The following is a 20,666-nucleotide window of genomic DNA, read 5'->3' as shown; positions in this document are numbered from 1 at the left end:
GGAAATTCCAGAGTGGCACCATTAAAACAAATGACAATTCCCAGAATGGAGCTTACAGCTGCAGTCCTAGCTGTCAGAGTTGACACAATGCTGCAAAAAGAATTACAGCTTCAACTGGACAAATCCATCTTCTGGACCGATAGCACAACGGTGCTTAAGTACATCAACAACAAAACGCTTTCAAACATTTGTAGCAAACAGGATCTCTTTTGTAAGGGATGCTACTGATTTATCACAATGGAGATATGTTAGCACAAAGGAAAATCCTGCAGAGGACCAACAGCAGACCGCTTCTTAATCTGGAAGAGAAGAAAATTGAAGAAGGTTCCTGGTTAATGGGCAGAAGTTTGGAGACCATACCAAATGCACAAGATCTTGTGCGCACAGTTCGACTTCAGACTAATAGCAACATCTTGGATAGACTGATAACAAAGATATGTCTGCTCCTAGAAGCTGATACCTGAGTACAGCAAAGACTGGTGGCCTTAAAGATTGAAGAATCACTAAAGTAGATTAGATAGTGCATATAGTGCATACCTTTTTTTTAAATTATGTGTAAAGTTTTTATAGCTCCTTTTAATGTTTATTAGTAATTGTTTTGTTATATATGTAGAACAATTAGGGGCCGGTGTGTAAGAGCCATTTATGTTGGTACTGGCTGCTTTAGCATATTATATTATTTTGTCTAGATATATCTTGCCATATTATTTTGGACACTTTGGGGCTGTCGTTAGATGAATACATATATAGGCATAATGGACTGGGAGGAGCCAGAACTAGGCGGTATATCTGGAGCCACAGGGACTGGGAGGACTTAGGCACGGGGAGTTTGGAGAGATACAATTCATACCAGACCTGCAACAGACCTGCAACAGACCCACAATGAGAGCTGAAAGCTTGGGGAGATTCAGACCTGCAACAGACCTGTTTGTACTACTACTTCAATAAACGACTAATTAAACTGAAAATACGTTTGGAAAATCTCTTTGTTGGTTTGCGTCAAGTTCACTCCCACTCCCTGTGAAGTAATGGCAAGCGGAAAGGACTTTATTGGAAAAGACTGAAGTTGCCATTACAGTTGCATTACCAATAGGTGTGCATTACCAAGCTATGGCATGCTAAAGGTGATCTTTAGGCAGTGTAAAATAAGAAGCTTCCAGGTTTTTTATCAGTGAAATTACTATTTTGCAGACAGGAATGGGTACAGGACAATATGGAGTAAATCAGAGTGAAAGTCTAACTGAATGAGCCCAAATGGCAATCTTGGAAGTTGTGAAGTAGAGTTCTATATCAGCTAGCAGCTGAGTTGATTACGTTGCCTCAGGGGACAGGTGCTGATGCGACTCATGTTCACAAATCTTAATCATTTGAAGTCTCCCTTATGAGATTTTGTTTTATGAGGATTCAGACTGGCTGGATCTGCAAATATTGAAGGATGTGCTTGGGCTGGAAGCTAATAATAGTCTTCTCCATCTGGCATCTTCCTCTGATTCCCTCTGTTTCATAACACAAGACGAAGCAATATGCACATGGGTGAGTTATACAATCCTTCAGCCATTCATAAAAAATCATGGCAAATGTTTACCTCACACCTGCCCAACATCATTGATGCTTTCAAGGGTGGCACGATGGCGCAGCGGTAGAGTTGCTGCCTTACAGCGCCAGAGGCCCACATCTGATCCTGACTACGGTTACATCTGCATGGAGTTTGTACATTCTCCCCGTGACCCGCGTGAGTTTTCTCCGGGTGCTCCAGTTTCCTCCTACACTTCAAAGACGTACAGGTTTGTAGGCTAATTGGTTTGGTAAAATTGTAAATTGTTCCTTGAGTGTGTAGGATAGTGTTAGTGTGCAGGGATCACTGGTCGGTGCGGACCTGGTGAGCCGAAGGGCCTGTATCTTCACTGTATCTTTAAACTAAACTAAACTAATGTTCATAAATCTACTGCTCTCCCTTTAAATTGTACATGATGACCAAGCCTTTGCAGCCTCCTGGAGTAATGAATTTCAAGAGTTCGCCATCTTCTAAGTGATGAAATTTCCATCTTAGTCCAAAACAACCTACCACTCATTCTGGACTGTGCCCTTGGTTCTAGTCTCTTCATTCAGACTCCTTTGTCGCTGGAACTAGACTCCTCAGTCAGACTCCTATGAACTTTCTGAATGTTATAAGTTTCAATGAGTTAAATGCACTGCTGGAATCTGGCAGACTGTACAGTTCTCTCATCACTTCCCATTTGATTTGATGGAACCTGCGCAGACTTCTCTCATCCAGTGAGCAGGTTACCATTGAGAAATCCATCAGGAGATCATGGAAAACACATCTTTTTGATCATTTCCTGTAGATGTCCATGATACATATGTATACATCCCTCTGCATCTTTTACTGCTTCAAACTCTTTCATTTTGGAAACAGTGTAACAGTGTAACAGTCCATGTTGTTCAACCCACTGAGTTCCTCCAGAAAGGATTTTGACTCTCTAATCATCTAGCTTTTTGTTGATCATCAGAAAAAATTCTCAAAACAAATGCTGTTTCCTGACAGCTCCCATAAGGATTGAAACTGTAGGAGATTTGCAGTGGCCAGACACAGCACTGAGAGATGGATGCTGGGAGACAAGTTCAACACTAGTTCCATTGCTGATCCTACCCCAACCGCACCATCTAAATAGAGGCATAGCTACAGCCACACAACCAAGATAGTAGCGGAGAATGCTATTGCTCACCTCATGATAAGATTCCATTACCTTCATCAGCCCTGCCAGTGTAGAGACATCATTAACATCATGTGATGCATGCCCAACAACCTATTGCACTACAGAACAGCCAGAAAAACCATCAGAGACCCAGAGCTTTAGGACCAGGAGGCAGATTCTAAAGACCATCGGGAACCAGAACAACTGCGGGATAAAAGCTATCTGGAGACATCTCTGCCTAACATTAGTGGCTTCATCTTCCAGTTAAATGGAGGATAGAGACATTGTTCAAATGGACAATGAGGGATCTGATAGAGACACTACCTAAGCAGTCTGCAAGGTAATAGTCCTTAATCCAAATCAAGTGACCTTTCCTGCACTTGTTATTTTCACCAACACCAAATACCAATAATCACCCAAGAGAGCCCAATTTATGCACAAAAATATCTCAGATCTGAATATGATCATCCATCTGCACTTACCATCATGCATCAATGAATGACTTCTATATCGTTCTGTTTAAATGCTTGTCAGAACACCTCTGTATTTGCTGAAGAAAGACACATCACTCAATGAACTCTGACCTGTGCATATAATACATTTTCTGTAAATAATCTTTATTGTGTACATGTAAACAGTAAATTTGAATAGAGTTTATACCGAAAAAGACCTCACAATCATCGCATTGGATGCGGAAAAAACCTTTGACCAAATTGATTGGTCTTATCTTTTCACAGCGCTGGGAAAATTCCAATTAGGCGAAAACTTTATCTTATGGCTGAAGCTTTTATATGCAAACCCAAACACCAGAATATTAACCAATCAAACCCTCCCATCTAAATTTTGTTTATTCAGGGGTATTAGACAAGGATGTGCTCTCTCCCCGATGCTATTCGCATTAGCCATAGAACCACTCGCTGAGAGCATTAGGTCCCACCCAGGCATATACGGATACAATACTGAACATACTACGAACAACATTTCCCTCTACTATTATACATCACTAACTAGTATCCCAAATTTACTATCCAATTCGGCATCTTCTCTGGCTACAGAATTAATTGGAATAAAAGCTAAATTATGCCAATAAACGAACTAGACGTTACCCGGCTCCAACAGTTTCCTTTTCGAATTGTTACTGATAAATTCAGATATCTCGGAGTTTACGTTACAAGGAAATATTCCCTACTGTTTAAAACAAATTTCCCTCCATTAATTACAAAACTTCATACATACTCAATTTTGGAAAACACTGCCTATTTCCCTCCTTGGCAGATTGAATGCCTTAAAGATGATTTTTCTCCCGCAGCTTTTATATTTATTTCAGACAATACCGATATATCTTTCCAAATCATTCTTTAAAAAAATTGATTCCATTGTTACTAACTTTATATGGGACTACAAAAGTCAGCGAAAACTTGTGCAAATCCAAAGAGAATGGAGGACTAGGTTTACCCAATTTTCTTTCTTACTACTGGGCAACGAATATTAAAACCATAATCTTCTGGTTGGATGATTCATACCAACAGGCCAATTGGCTTGTTAATATTTTTTAACTTATTCACATTTCAAAGTTTAAATCTATCTGCTAGGGAGGGAGGGGGGAGGGAGGTAGAGGGTTGGAGGGAGGGTGAAGGAGGGAGGATAAGGGGGGGTTGAGGGGGATGGAGTGGGGGGGAAGAGGGGAGGGTAGAGGGGTGGAAGAGGGAGGAGGGAGGGAGGGGGTGGGGAGGGGGAGGGAAGGAGGGAGGGAGGGTGAAAGGGGGAGGGGGAGGACAGGGTGCTGCACCAATGCAGGAGAGGTTTGGGCCCAACGGGTCCACTTGGTCTAGTTTATACCAGAATTAGAGCAAACAAAAATAGCTACCTACAGTCACTATATCCATGGACTATCCATAGTGGAACATCCTTCCCGACACCACCAGATATGCACCAACCTTGTCACTCTTCAAGTCACAACTCGACAGCTTGGACATGGATCATCTCACCAAACTTGCCCACATAAAAATCGAAATGACCTTTTTTGCAACCGGTACCCACACGAGCGAAACCTGCACGAGATAGCCCAGCTGTTGGCTGTTGTGCAGCAGAAAAACAGAAATATCACAATGCCTGGACTCCACACCCCAATTCCACAACTGAGCCAATGTTTTGAGCACTCTAGTTATTGAAGGCACAGCTGTTGTAGATCATGCTGGTCTTTACAACCCTCCTGGCTTCTGCATTGCTGTCTCCAATGTGGCTTTATCCATATTTAATGGAGGTTTTATGGAATAATTCATGTATATTTTAATTAATCACTTAAGCTGTTTATTTATTAAATCTTCAGTTGAAGCTGCTTAATTTTGGAAACCATTAAGTTTGGAAAGAAAAACAGAGAAAATTAAGACAAAATAATCTAGCTTCTGGAAACAGTTCAGTAATACAGTTGCTACTGTAATATATTGGCTGCAACATGCAGGTGACCCCTTGGGTCTATTATTTTCAACCAAGAGGGTTTGTGCTCCTCACACTTCCCAAAGTGCCGATAAGTTAGAGTCATAGAGCTGCACAGCACAGAAATGGGCCCTTTGGCCCACCTTGTCCATGCCAACTAAGTTGACATACTAGCCTAGTGCCCTTTGCCTGATTTGGCCTATAGCCCGATAATGCCTTCCTATCCATATACATGTCCAAATGTCTTTTAAACATTGGCCAAGATCATTGGCCCTTAATGTAGCTGAGTAAGGAGAGAATGAGGGGGAAGTTGAAGGGCAGCTGACAAAATAGGTTTACGGGGAAAATGTGTTGGGAAAAGATTGATGGGATTACACAGAACAGCATGGCACAAGAACAGGCCTTGTGAATGTCCACACCAAACATGATGCCAAGTCAAACTAATCTTCTCTGCCTGGACATGATCCATATCCTTCCATATCCAGGTGTCTGTCTAAAAGCCTCTTACACAGCACTATCGTATCCGCCACCAGCAGTGTGTTGCAGGCACCCACCATCCTTTTTGTAAAAAAAAACTTGCCCCGCACATCTTTATACTTTGCCCCTCTCACCTTAAAGCTATGCTATCTTGTCTTTGACATTTGCACCCCGAGGAAAAAGGTTCTGACTGTTTACCCCATCTATGCCTCTGGTTGACTTTGCTGGAGAGAACATGACGTTCCGAGGCGATCAGTTTGATAGTTGTTGACATTTTATGTTTCTTGGTGTTACTAATTGTGTTCCATGAGAATACAGTGCTGAAATTAATGAACAGCTATTTGCATAACAAGATAAAAAGAGCAGGTTTTCTGTTTAATAGTTATTCAATTATTATAATGGCTGCTGCGGTTAGCAACTCAAGTCTTGCAAAAGGTAGGCCTTGCCGATTCAACCATTTTATTTAGAAATCGGATAAGTGAAGACAAATCTTCCACCATCACAGCTTTCAACAACAAAAGAAGTGTTTTTAATTTTTTTTACACATGTGCAGAAATTATTACTAGCTGGGAACAGTGATCTAATTCTGCCACAACACCCTAAAGTGCACATTTTGTTGAGCTCTGCATTATACTTATTTTTAATTATTGGTGCCCTTTACTTTTTGTAATGACAAAGGCAGTAGATCTTTATAGCTTCTCAGATGCAACTGCTATATCAATTACATTGGTCTGATAAGTGACATCAGATGGATGTTTTTGCCTCTTGCATATTTAGAACTGTATTGAGACTTCTGTTATCAGTAAATTAAATTATTTCAGCCCATCAGCCAACAACAGTAGCTTTAGTTGGCATCTTCAATAGGCAATAGTTCCAAAGCTCCTTAAAAAGAATGCAGCCAGAGACGACGCTTTAATGAACTTCGACCAACGGAGTAGATAATAAATAGATACAAAATGCTGGGGTAGCTCAGCAAGACAGGCGGCATTTCTGGAGCAAAGGAATGGGTGACGTTTCGGGTCGAGACCCTTCTTGTGGACGTTGTTGTTAGTTGGTGAGATGATTTTTGATGACTAAGGCATAATTGGGGAGGGGGATGATGGGTGGGATTGAGAGAGTGACAGAGCGATGGTGAGGCAATCTTAGGGATTGAGAGAGAGAAGATTTGGAGTGGGTATTTTAGCCCTCAGAACCTAGAGATCTGAAGTGTTCAAGAGATTAGAATTGGTGGAATACCATGTTCTTGGAGTATAATACTGCTTGGCCCAACTCATCCACGCTGAGCCAGATGCCCATATATGTTAGTTCAATTTTCCCATGTTTGACCAATTAATTTCCCTCTAGAAATGGAGGAGGTGCCACTACCGAGGCTATTAAGGGTAGGGTTGCCAACTTACTCACTCCCAAATACGGGACAAGGTGATGTCACCGTCCCGCGCCCCACGTGACCTCACCCAGCCAGCGGCCACGTGCTCCCACTCCACGAATGGCGGCCGTCCGGGCCGGGAGGCGGGTTGCAACGCAATCTCAGTTAGGGGTTCCCAGAAATCGCAACAAAATGCAGTAATAATCAGCGATGTCATAAATGTACAGTTTGGGCTAACTCGGTGTAAAATTTAACAGAAATGCCATGGGGAAAAGCTCAGGGAGTCAGAAAGGGAAACAGAGTTAATGTTTCGAGTTGGCGACCGGTCGTCATTCCCAAATCGCTTTAAGTCAGACGGTGGAGCATTGTGACTCCTTGTGTAAAGGTCGGAAGGTGGTTTCTAAAGTACAAGTGGGGATTTCTGCAGAGTATGGGCAGGAAATACATCACGCCCTTGCATTGGGTGGCGATTGCAGTGTGAGAGAGTGCGGCCAGCGCCTGCTCCATATATATGACATTGGAGACATTAAGGGCAGCTCTCTCAGTGTTAATAACGCCGACTGCACACCATGTTCCCATTGGGGCAGCTCGGCCCCCTGTTCCTCCTGATGGCCGGCGCCCGCTTCAACCACAAACTCCACCGGCATTGTGTGCAGGTTTACCAAGGACGCTGCCTTAGTCTGTAAGTCTGGGGAGGGGAAAGGAAACAAAAATAAATTACACCGAGTTAGCCCAAAACTGTACATTTAAACCTGGGATTTTAAGACCTCGCTGATTATTACTATATTTTGTTGTGATTTCTGGGATCCCCTAATGGAGGTTGCATAGCAACCCGCCTCACGGTCCGGGCGGTCGCCATTGGTGGAGCAGGAGCATGTGACCGCTGGCTGGGTGAGATCATGTGGAGCGCGGGGCGGTGACGTCACCCTTTGTCCCTTATTTGGGAGTGAGGAAGTTGGCAACCCAACGAATATGGGGCAAGGGTGAGCCCGTATGGGACAAAGCAATTTAGCCCAAAATACGGGATGTCCCGGCTAATACGGGACAGTTGGCAACCCTAATTGAAGGCTATGTACACAAGAATGAGAAATTTTAAAATGAGCACGTTACCAGATGTCGCATTGATGAGGAACCACGTGCATGGTGAATGAGTGGTTCTTGATGCATTGAGCAGAGGTACGGGACCCTGCAATCATTCCATTTCCTTGTGTAAATGCATGTTAAAATATAATCAATAATTCAGCTTGCGTTAGTTAACTAAATCTTGCATGTAATAGTATCAAATATTCCTTTAAAAATGTGTGTAATACAGATAAAAAATTGTTCTGTTGGTTTTGTTTTAGATGCATGATCCGTATATAATTCTGTCAATAAATGTCTGCACAAAAAACTGTGGTAACCCCAGCGGGTTAGGCAGCATCTCTGGGGATAAAGGGAGTGGGTGACGTTTTGCGTCGGGGCCCTACTTCAGACTGCGAGTCCCCTGACTCTTGGTCTGGGGAAGGGTTCCAACCCAAAGCATCACCTATTCCTTTTCTCCAGAAATGCTGTCTGACCCGCTGAGTTACTCCAGCTTTTTGTGTCTATAGCTTCGGTTTAAACCAGCATCTGCAGTTCCTTCCTACGAAAGGAATGTTTGCAGTTTGCTCAAATGCAATTTGGAGGTTTGAGATGTTGAGTTGTGGACCTGACTAAGGGGGGAGTAATGAAATGCACAGTTGAAGAAAATGCTAAAATGCGGCTTCTCTCTGCATATTCCAGCATTAATCGCTGCGTTGTCAGCTTGATGTTCCGAGCACCAGTCGTGACTGAGTCACTGCCGTCAGCTTGATTCCAGTTGTCGAGTGTTGCTGTCGCAGTAACATTTTTTGCAAGAGTGTTTGTATGGCTAAAGCATTTTGCCTTTCTACATCGATTCCACTGTTGGAAAGGAAAATAATGGTCAGGAGGGGATGATAAAGTTTTTATTCAATTACCCCCACAATGTATTTGTGAACGTTGAGATTGCCTTGTGGAATAAAACTTCACTGTTGTGCCTGGCTCTGCCCTCGGGGATCTCTGTCCTACCATGGAGGATAGAATTGGGTTGCATTTGGTCTACATTTTTTTAAATTGTGTGAATTTTGTACTAATCCACAATGTGAGTGTCAGTCCTGGCAAATAAATGCATTTCACAGCATTATTTAATGCATGATTCTAAGCAGAAAATCTTTCCTGATCAACTGCTGGAAATACTTTGATTAGTATGGGTGTCAAATGGGGCAAAAGCAGGGAAATAGGGTTAAGAGGGAAAGATAGATCAGCCTTGATTGAATGGTGGAGTAGACTTAATGGGCCAAATGGCCTAATTCTGCTCCTATCACTTATAAAGTATATACAGTATGTTTGCTCTTATGAAGAAAAAAGTGTGCATGTACTCTATTTCTATTGGTAGAAGAGAAATCTGTTGACATGCATCCCTTTGCTCTTGAAGAACCATGAGATACTCATGGGTGGCGTCACTGTTTCTGCTGAGAGCAATGAGGATGTGATCTGCTCCTTGATGGTATTTCACACATCCTGAAGAGCTTCAGGGTGTCACTAATCGGCAGACGCATGTTTTTAGTTGATTGGGATGTGACAGCAGGAAAACAGGAGGATGTTGTCTGACTGCCATTTGAAATTCCATTTCACCTGACACCTAATCCAGAAGGTATAGTGTGCCGGCAAAAAATGCATGTTACCTCCAGGTGGAGTCATGGCTTCCTGATTCTGCACAACCTCCTGTGAGAACATGGACTCTGATGCCTCCATGCTCATTGTCATCTCCTGCATTTGGACAGACTGGTCTGTCAACAAACCCAACATCTTAAAAAAGACATCGTTTAATATAGAGTTCCCACAATCTCTACTGAAGTCTCTCTCTTCTCCAATGGAGGCCATTGTAGGTGCTGCTGGTGTTTGGCTGACATTGCAAATGTGTCTTCAAATGATTGATGCCCTTCTCTGATTGCAGCAGAACATATTGTGGGCAGTTGTACTGATCTCAATCTGCTTCGTCAGAAACCACACCCTAACGCTGTTGCAAAACTTGGCTTTGACTAATTTCACAATCTCCTTAGTAAAGAAAATTGACACCTGTGCCAATCTCAGCAATGTTTTCACTCATCAAAAATAAGTGCATTCCAGTATCTAGACTAATTTTGTGATGTCTCTGAGAGTTTCTTTGTCGGTGATCACAATGAAAAGGATATTAAACAAGGCAGTCATTGTTCCAACTGTTTTTGCAATCCACCTCATGGCAAGGTTGCGCCTACCACCAACAAACTTCCCATGGGAGAGGAGCTTGTCTTCTCAGCTGATGAGAATGGTTCAACATAGGGAATAAACTGTAAATCATCTAGCCCATAGCAGAAAAGCTGCAGTTTGCAGATAACACGTGTTTTAATGGGCTGAGGTGGAGCTTCAAGCTATCGCCAATGCTTTCACAAGCATTTAAGAAAATAAGCCTTACTTTCAACATGTTTCCATACCAGGTTTCCATACCATGTGGTGCCTCTGTTACACCACATAGACCATATCTCAGGAGGCACCTCTCAGCAAATGCAGATATCAATGATGAATTTCATTACTGCCTTCACTGCGCCAGTGTAGCATTTGGTCAATTTTGAAAAGGGTATTAAAATATCAAGATATCACACCCGGCACATACTTATGGTCTATGAGGCAGCAGTGATTACTGCCCTCCTATATGCTTCTGAGACTATAGCAAATACCTCTAAGCACTGATAAATACCATCAATCCTGTTTCTGCAAAATGCTCCAAAATCACGAGAAGGACAAATTTACCAATATTAGCTCCCAGGCCAACATCCCCAGTATCACGGTCATCTACAATGGGCACGGCATATGATTTGTGTGCCTGATATCGGACTTGCAAAACAGGCACTCTATTCCAAGATCTAACATGAGAAGAGATTATTGGGTTATTAAGAAAAGATGCAAGAATATGTTCAAAGCCTTCTTGAAGAAATGCAACATTTCCCATTGACTCCTGGATATCTTTGGCTCATAACCACTCAAAGTGGAGACATTTCAAGGTGGTACTGAGAGCTTTGAGGCCATGCATTAGGAACACAAGGGTGCCCTGTGTAAACAGCAGAATGAGTGGACAACCTCCAGTCTAAAGAAGGGTCTCGACCCGAAACATCACCCATTTCTTCTCTCCAGAGATGCTGCCTGTTCTGCTGAGTTACTCCAGCATTTTGTGTCTATCTTTGCTTTAAACTAACATCTGCAGTTCCTTCCTTCACAAATCACCAACCTGCCTGCCTCGTCGGCCACCTACTGTTCAATCTACAAGAGTCTGCGATTTCCACTTTGAAATCATTAACCACCCCAGACCCCACAAATAGCAAGGGAAAGTAAGTCATTCTCAATCCCAAGTGATTGTTTAAGAAAAAAATAAGAATAATCATGTTACACCCACTGTATTGTGGGCAACATCACACAAGAGCAATTTAAAGTGTACAGGCAGCCAAGAATTAGTAATGTTCACGTTATTTAAAAATAAGGAATTAGGCAAGAATCCTAAAGTAGTAATATACCATTCAAATAATAATCTAATAATATATTAAGAACATAATCTTTTTTACCAGTGATCTATTATTCATGATATTTTAATAAAATCTCACTTCTTCAGTGTTATTATATCTACTTTTTGATAGGTCTGAAGACTTCCTACAAATGTAGAAATGGACTAGAAATGGCAAAATATTTAAAAGGTCAGTCATGCAGCATGGAAACAAGCCCTTTGGCCCAACTTGCCCATACCGACCAATAAGTCCCACCTGCCATATTTGGCTCATCTACATACTAAAACATGTTTGTTTGTTTGTTTGTTTTGTTCCTGAACTACAGCCAAAACGATACACAATAGCGCCACAATTATAGGCCCACCTTACTCACCATCGCCCCTTTGGTGCTAATGGAAGACGTTTCATTGAAGCTAACCAAATTAGCTTTGGTGCTAATGGAAAACGTTTCACATTTTAAAGTTTAAATCTATCTCCTAGGGAGGGAAGGAGGGAGGGAGGGAGGGAGGGAAGGGGAGAGGGGGGAGAGGGGGGTGGAAGGGAAGGGGGGAGGGGAAGGAAGGGGAGGGGGAGGGGAAGGAGGGTGGTGGGGGCAGGGGGAGGAAGGGAGGGAGGGACGGGGAGGAGGGGGGATAAGAGGGGTTGAGGGGGATGGAGTGGGGGGGAGGGGAAGGGGGGAGTAGGGGGTGGGGAGGGGAAGTGGGGAGGGGGATGGAGGGAGGGAGGGGGTGGAGGGGGAGGGGAAGTGGAAGAAGAGGGAGGGGGCGGGGAGGAGGGGGGATAAGGGGGGTTGAGGGGGGATAGAGTGGGGGGAAGGGAGGGGGAGGGGGCGGGGGGGAGGGAGGGAGGGAGGGAGAGAGGGAGGGAGGGAGGGAGGGAGGGAGGGAGGGAGGGAGGGAGGGAGGGAGGGAGGGAGGGAGGGAGGGAGGGAGGGAGGGAGGGAGGGAGGGAGGGAGGGAGGGAGGGAGGGAGGGAGGGAGGGAGGGAGGGAGGGAGGGAGGGAGGGAGGGAGGGAGGGAGGGAGGGAGGGAGGGAGGGAGGGAGGGAGGGAGGGAGGGAGGGAGGGAGGGAGGGAGGGAGGGAGGGAGGGAGGGAGGGAGGGAGGGAGGGAGGGAGGGAGGGAGGGAGGGAGGGAGGGAGGGAGGGAGGGAGGGAGAGAGAGGAGAGGCTGCTGCACCAATGCAGGAGAGGTTTGGGCACAACGGGTCCACTTGGTCAAGTATTCCTCTAAAACTTTCAATAGACAATAGGTGCATGAATAGGCCATTCGGCCCTTCGAGCCAGCACCGCCATTCAATTTGATCATGGCTGATCATTCACAATCAGTACCCCGTTCCTGCCTTCTCCCCATACCCCCTGACTCCGCTAACTTTAAGAGCTCTATCTAGCTCTCTCTTGAAAGCATCCAGAGAATTGGCCTCCACTGCCTTCTGAGGCAGAGAATTCCACAGATTTACAACTCTCTGACTGAAAACGTTTTTCCCCATCTCCATTCTAAATGACCTACCCCTTATTCTTAAACTGTGGCTCCTGGTTCTGGACTCCCCCAACATTGGGAACATGTTTCCTGCCTCTAATGTGTCCAATCCCTTGATAATCTTATATGTTTCAATAAGATCCCCTCTCACCCTTCTAAATTCCAGTGTATACAAGCCTAGTCGCTCCAGTCTTTCAACATACGATAGTCCCGCCTTTCCGGGAATTAATCTAGTGAACCTCCGCTGCACTCCCTCAATAGCAAGAATGTCCTTCCTCAAATTTGGAGACCAAAACTGCACACAGTACTCCAGGTGCGATCTCACTAGGGCCCTGTACAACTGCAGAAGGACCTCTTTGCTCCTAAACTCAACTCCTTTTGTCATCAAGGCCAACATTCCATTAGCTTTCTTCACTGCCTGCTGTACCTGTATGCTAACTTTAAGTGACTGATGAACAAGGACACCCAGATCTCTTTGTACTTCCCCATTTCCTAACTTGACACCATTCAGATAATAATCTGCATTCCAGATACCTACCACCCTGTCTGTTGCATTCACTTCCTCTCAAGAATGAAAGATATTTGAAAATGTTGCATTGTTTTATGCACTGAATATTTCAGGAAGAAAATAAATTAATTTTATTTGAGTAACTGCTGCAAGTTGACTTACTGCGTGCCTTTTTCCACCTCGAAGAAATATAATGAATCTTTTCCATTAAGACCGTTACCATTCACCTAGAGGCTATCAATACTTCTTTATTAATATTAACTTCAAGGAGATGCTTCCTCAGCAAAAATATCAAATTTATATCATCTTCATACCACTTTTGCAACCAGCAAAAGAATTCCATATTTCTCAGTTGAAGAGATGTCTCAGTTATTACATTATACACTTTGCTTTAAGCATAAAATATGCAGATTTGATAAATCAACAGTGAAGTTCATCACAACTGGCCTGTGAGTGTGAGAAGATAATGTTTATTATAAATTAGAAATTATGTGAAAAAAGCACATTATCCAGGTAAATAACTGCAGATGCTGGTACAAATCGAAGGTATCACTAAATGCTGGAGTAACTTAGCAGGTCAGGCAGCATCTCAGGAGAGAAAGAATGGGTGACGTTTCGGGTCGAGACCCTTCTTCAGACTGAAGAAGGATCTCAACCCGAAACGTCACCCATTCTTTCTCTCCTGAGATGCTGCCTGACCTGCTGAGTTACTCCAGCATTTTGTGATACCATTATCCAGGTAAAATGCGTAAGGATCTGCAGATGCTGATTTAAACTGAAGATAGACACAAATTGTTGGAATAAATCAGCGGAACAGGCAGCATTTCTGGAGAGAAGGACTAGGTGACGTTTCGGGTCGAGACCCTTCTTCAAAATCCGACTGAAGAAAGGTCTTGACCCGAAACATCACCCATTTCTCTCCAGTGATGCTGTCTGTCCCGCTGAGTTACTCCAGCATTTTGTGTCTACATTATCTGGGTACATAGATAGCAGATGTTTAGAGGAATACGGGCCAAACTCAGGTAGGTAGGATTAGTGTAGATAGGGCACCTTGGTTGTTAAGTGCAAGTTGGGCCAAAGGACCTGTTACCATGCTGTACGACTCTATGACTATTCTTTCATATTATTTCAGAATTCAGGTGGCACAGTTGTGCAGTTGGTAGAGCTGCTGCTTCACAGCAACAGAGTACCGGGTTCAATCCTGATCTCAGGTGCTGTCCATGTGAAGTTTGTACATTTTCTCTGTGACTTGGTGGGTTACTTCCAGGTGTTCTCGTTTGCTCCCACATCCCAAAGTCATGCAGGTTTGTAGACCGATTAGCCTAATTAAATGAAATATTGCCCCTAGCGTGAATTAGGAAATAGGATAGCGGAGTGTGAATGGGTGATCGATGTTCAGCATGGACTTAGTGGACCGAAGAGCCTGCTCACATGCTGTATCACTAAAACTGAGCTCAAGAATTCTTCTTATCTATATACTAAAACTCTCGTTTGTTTGCTTCTTCCTGAACTACAGGGAGAGGGGGGGGGAGGGTGAGGGGCGGGAGGGAGGGGGAGAGGAGGAGAAGGGGAGGGGAGGAGAGGGGAGAGGGGGGAAGGGGAGAGGGGTGGGAGAAGGGGGGAGAGGGAGGGAGGGAGGGGGAGAGGGAGGGAGGGAGGGGGAGGGGGATGGTGGGGAAGGGGAGGGGGAGGGGAGGGAGGGGGGAGGGGGGAGGGGAGGGAGGGGGGAGGGGGGGAGAGAAGGAAGGGGGGAGGGAGGGGGAGTGGGGGGGGGAAAGGGGAGGGGATGAGGAAGGGTGGGATAGTGGGGGAGGAGAGGGTGCTGCACCAATGCAGGAGAGGTTTGGGCCCAACGGTCCACTTGGCCTAGTATCCTACTAAATTGTAATAGCTATACATTACACTATAACATTTCTCCAAAAATTATATTACCAATAATTCAAAGTGCAATGACTACAATAATTATTTAACTTGCAAGTGAATATAAAGCTCAAGCATCGACAAATACTAAAATGCAATGCATGTCTAATATTGATATCATTAGAAAACTTATAATGGATCAATTAGCTTTCATTGAAATAACTGAAGTGAACCTAATAGGCCTTGAAGATTCCATCACATAGATTTCCAGTGACATCATTCACTAATATTTTGGCATCCTGAGAATAGCAGAAACACTTAGACTTGCAATGGTAGATTCTGAGAAGCAATGAATCCAGTGAAACACTCACATACTGTTTTCCAGTTCACCAGTTTCTAGCAAGGATAATCTCCCAGGCTTTCATGAGGCTGATTCCAACTACATGTTTCTGGCTCATATTAAGCCTGACGTTTAGCAGTAAAATAGATTTGGAACCAGCACACTAGCCTGTCCCACCATCGACTTTACCTATACTTGACGCCACTTCCGGAAATCACTCGACATAATTAGGGCCATTTAGAGGTGACATAGTGGCACAGTGGTAGAGTTGCTGCTTTACAGCGCCAGAGACCCGGGTCCGATACTGACCACGGGTGCTGTCTGTACGGAGTTTGTATGTTCTCCCTGTAACCGCGTGGGTTTTCTCCAGGTGCTCAGTTTCCACCCACACTCCAAAGACGTACAGGTTTGTAAGTTAATTGTCTTCTGTAAATTGTAAATTGTCCCTAGTGTGTAGGATAGAGCTAATGTATGGGGTGATCACTGGTCGGCACGGACTTGATGGGCCAAATGCCTGTCTTTACACTGTATCTCTAAAGTCCCAAATAAAGTAAAGACTACTTGCACCGTCTCTTCTCTCTTCTTCCATCGGGCAGAAGATACAGAACCTAACAAGCACATCGCACTAAATTCAAGAACAACTTCTTCCCTCCTGTTATCATATTCTTGACTGGACCTCTCAGCTGCCAAGGATGGATTTCTATCTACCAATCTACTTTGCTGTGGCCCTTACAATTTTATTCTATCTGTACTTTCTCTGTAGCTGTAATACAATATTTTGCATACTGTTTATTTTCCCTTCAGCACCACCTGATGTGCTCATGTGTAGCATGATATGCCTTGATGGCACACAAGACAATGTTTTTCGCTGTATCTCGATACACATGATAATGATAATCCAATACTAATACCAATTTTAGAGATGACATCATCCAATTTTAAGTTGCCAACATAAAATACTTTAAAAATTCTGTAAATCTTTTCACCGTATATCGTAAATTTTCCAAAACCTGCTGGGATAACAAAAATAGCTGGAAATTGAATGGATGCAGATCTTTTGAAAAAGTTCGTCCTCAAGACACAGAAAGCTGAAGGGAGATGATGAGCAAGTGTCTGATTTTCAGGTTGTACAGAACAGATGAATATTTAAAAATGGCACTGCCGGACCTGCCGATGAAGTGTCCGCTCTGTGAGTCTCAAAACACTGCCAGATCACAGCCTGCAACTCTCCAGGGCCAACACGTTTTAAGGATATAACTTTTTAATGAATTAATGCATCGTGATCTTCGGTATGGAAAGTCTGCGCTTTAGCATCTCTTTCTGATGGTGACGGAACTAAAAGATTGCAATTCTTGGAAACTATTCATAGCCTATTCTGATGTAGCTTATCTTAGAGACTCTTTATTGACAGCACAGGCCTTGAACGAAAACTTATTCCAGAAGAGACTGTTGGGGTATGAGTTACTCTTGAAATTGCTTAGCTCTCAAATGTGGAAGTTAAAACGGGCAAGCAATATTTTTAAATCTTGCTGAACTCTTAGTTCCCTCAGTTCCCCTAAGGCACCAACTATGCGGCATTGTCATGTTATTATTTTTGTCCTTAATATTTCCAATCACAGTCCTATTGCAGCACTATAGTCGTGACTTTTTTTTCTCCAAAATATTCATTTTTCAGAAAATGATGTACCAACGAGAAAAGTTCCAAATTACTTTAGCAGAGCTGCCTCCAATCCTTTTTCAAACGACAACCCATCTATTCCAAATGCCTGTCAAATAAATCTTTGCTGAATCGCTTCCAACACATTTACATCCTTCCTAAGGAGACAAATGTCATTCACAGCAGTCTCAATGTGGTTTCACAATCTTCATTTCTGATGGATAGTCTGTAGGGGAAGTTCCACCGCTGACAGGTGGTCTGCCAGGGGGTGTGGCATGACTTTTTTGGGTACAATGGCACTGATGGTTTGTTTAGTTGTGGGTGAGTGTTGCGGTGGGGGAGGGGGGTTCTTTCTTTGGTCTGATAAATGATTGTTGTGACAAAGTGGGAGGGCTAATAGCATGAGCAGAAGGTTCTGTGAGAGGATCGCTACTACCATTGTGGGGGTATAGGTTGTGTTTTGTCATTGATTTGAGCTTAGCTTAATGTGTTGTCACATGTAACAGGGTACAGTGAAATGCGTTTGTCGCATGCTATCCAGTCAGCAGAAAGAAGTTGGTAGATAGGCGTGAAGGAATACTAATTGTTTTTGAGTGAACTGAATTTAGTTTAAATGTTTTAATTGTTTTAGTCTTTAGTTCCTTATTTAATTATTCAAAATTGTACTTTGTTTAACATTTAATAGATTTTATTAGCTTTAAAATCCTTTTGAATTCAGAAATATTTTTAGCTTTGATGGATTTAGGCTGCCTAAATCTGGATATAAATTAGCTAACTTTCTAAATCTTTAGCTGTTTTGCTGCTAAAACTTTGGTCCAATCCAGGTATCCCCACCTCGTCCCACATGACTGTTTTTCCACATGCAAAGCACTGCCATCATGCCTGACCATCCCATTGAGAAATGAGCCAGCACATTATAGGAGTAACTGCTCAAGAGAAATATGAATTTGCTACATATGTCTATAGACAATGCCAGCTGCTTACTGATGGCAGGGCATTGTTTCCACTTGGGAAAGATCAAATCTAGAGATCTCCATTATAAAAAGTCACAAAAATATCAATTAATGATTTCAGCAGAAACATCTTTACCCAGAGGGTTGTAAGGAAATCCAATTCATTAAAACAGCCATAAGTAAATAATCTAAATGCATTTGAGGAAAAACTAGATAAGCACGAGAAATAAGGGAACATAATATTAGATAAGGGAGAATGGAGGGGGGGGGGGGGTGGGGGGGGCAGGAGCATAGCTCCAGGCTGAACTGGAACATTGTCTGTGGAATGATTGAATGAGATGAATAGGCTGTTTCTGTGTGTATGAAGAAACATAATTAATTTTCAACCACTCAGCATTTTTTCCAAGTAATTATAAGAAGAGGTGGTAACAAAAGTAAGTGTGTGATTGCAGTAAAAACAACCACCAGGTTAGGCAGCATCTGTGTAAAGAGAGACAGTTGATACTTTTGGTTTGAACCCTTCATCAGAACTGGGAAAGAGAGAAATTTAGTAAACATGAATCAAATGAATAAATTTAACTATAAACAAATGTTTTTATTTGGCATTTTTGTAGGGTACTTTAATCACTAAAAACATTTTATGTTCAACTAGACCAAGTGGACCCGTTGGGCCCAAACCTCTCCTGCATTGGTGCAGCACCCTGTCCTCCCCCTCTCTCCTCAACCCCCCCCCCCTCCCCTCTCCCTTCTCCCCCACTCCCTCCCTCCTCCTCCCCTCATTTTAAACTTAAAAATGTGAATAACTTAAAAAATGTAACACCGATTTCAATAAAACTACTTGCATTATCACTAAAGTGACAATGGTGAGTAAGGTGGGCCTAAAATTGTCGGGCTATCGTGTACCGTTTTGGCTGACGTTCAGTCACAAACAAGATAACAAACGAGAGTTTTTGTATATAGATGACTTACTGTTCATTCATTATATCAAGGATAAAATGGCTCGAGAAAGTCATAAAATATCTTCCTTTCAGTTTAAAATCTCAAAGCATAAGGCTATTTATCAGATTTATTTTGATGCTGTTACTTCTCAAATAATTCAGAGCATGCTCTAGGAAGTAGTTTTGCAATTGGGTGATTTTGCTGGTATCTTGCCTACTGACATTGCCTTTTATTTTACATGTATTGACTTTATCTAATTGAAAATTGTGGGCAATTGGATATAGTTCTGAAAAGTGCTATCAGCAGGTTAATAATTTTTCCTCTGTTTTCATTTATTTTCTATGTCTATAGTCTGGCCTGCTGGGTATGTCCCGCAACCTTATATTACCAACAGATCAAACTTAACTGTTACATTTATAGCACTTCATATTCCGCTTGGGTTGCTTACAATCCAACAGTATGAACATCGATTTATCCAATTTTTGGTAACTAACCAACAAACACGCCCCCACCACCTCTCTTTCTCCCCCCTCTCTTCCCTATGCCCCACCTCGATGCACTCTCATTTCTCCCACAATCTCGCCACTCTTTTCCTTCTCCCCAACCCCCCACCCATCTCCTTCCACTTACATCCCTTCCTCTGGCTTCACATTACATGCCTCTTCTCTCCTTATCTCACATCCTTTTGTCTTTTCATCTCTGGCTTTTGTCCAACCATCTACCAATCAACCCCCCTCACCTTATATCAACCTATTACTTGCCTCGCTTTGTCCTATCCCCACTTCTCTTCCATTTTTCTTTGGTTTGTCATGCAGTGAAATTCATTTTAGACTACCACCTGATTGCTCCCTGCAATGTTGGCAAGAGTTCTTAGGCCCATCAGTCTTAATGAAGCTGAAGAGCTGAGGAGGATCCTTGCACTGACTTTGCCAGGAAGGAACCGCAAATGTTGTTTTAAACCAAAGATAGACACAAAGTACTGGAGTAACACAGCAGGACAGGTAGCATCTCTGGAGAGAAGGAATGAATGACCTTTTCGGGTCGAGACCCTTCTTCAGACTAGTCAAGGGAAAGGGAAATGAGAAATATAGACAGTAATGTAGAGAGATATAGAACGAATGAATGAAAGATATGCAAAAAAGTGACAATGATAAAGGAAACAAGCATCGTTACCTGTTTGCTAGGTGAGAACAGGAACCTGGTGCGACTTGAGTGGGGGCGGGATGGAGAGAGAGGGAGTGCAGGGGTTACTTGAAGTTAGAAAAATCAATATTCATACCGCAGGGTTGCAAGCTAACCAGGTGAAATATGTGATGCCGTTCCTCCAATTTGTGATTAGCCTCACTCTGACAATGGAGGAGGCCCAGGACAGAAAGGTCAGTG

The sequence above is a fragment of the Rhinoraja longicauda genome, chromosome 7 (assembly GCF_053455715.1).
Source record: "Rhinoraja longicauda isolate Sanriku21f chromosome 7, sRhiLon1.1, whole genome shotgun sequence".
In the NCBI taxonomy this organism is placed as follows: domain Eukaryota; kingdom Metazoa; phylum Chordata; class Chondrichthyes; order Rajiformes; family Arhynchobatidae; genus Rhinoraja; species Rhinoraja longicauda.
This window is presented reverse-complemented; position numbering follows the sequence as displayed.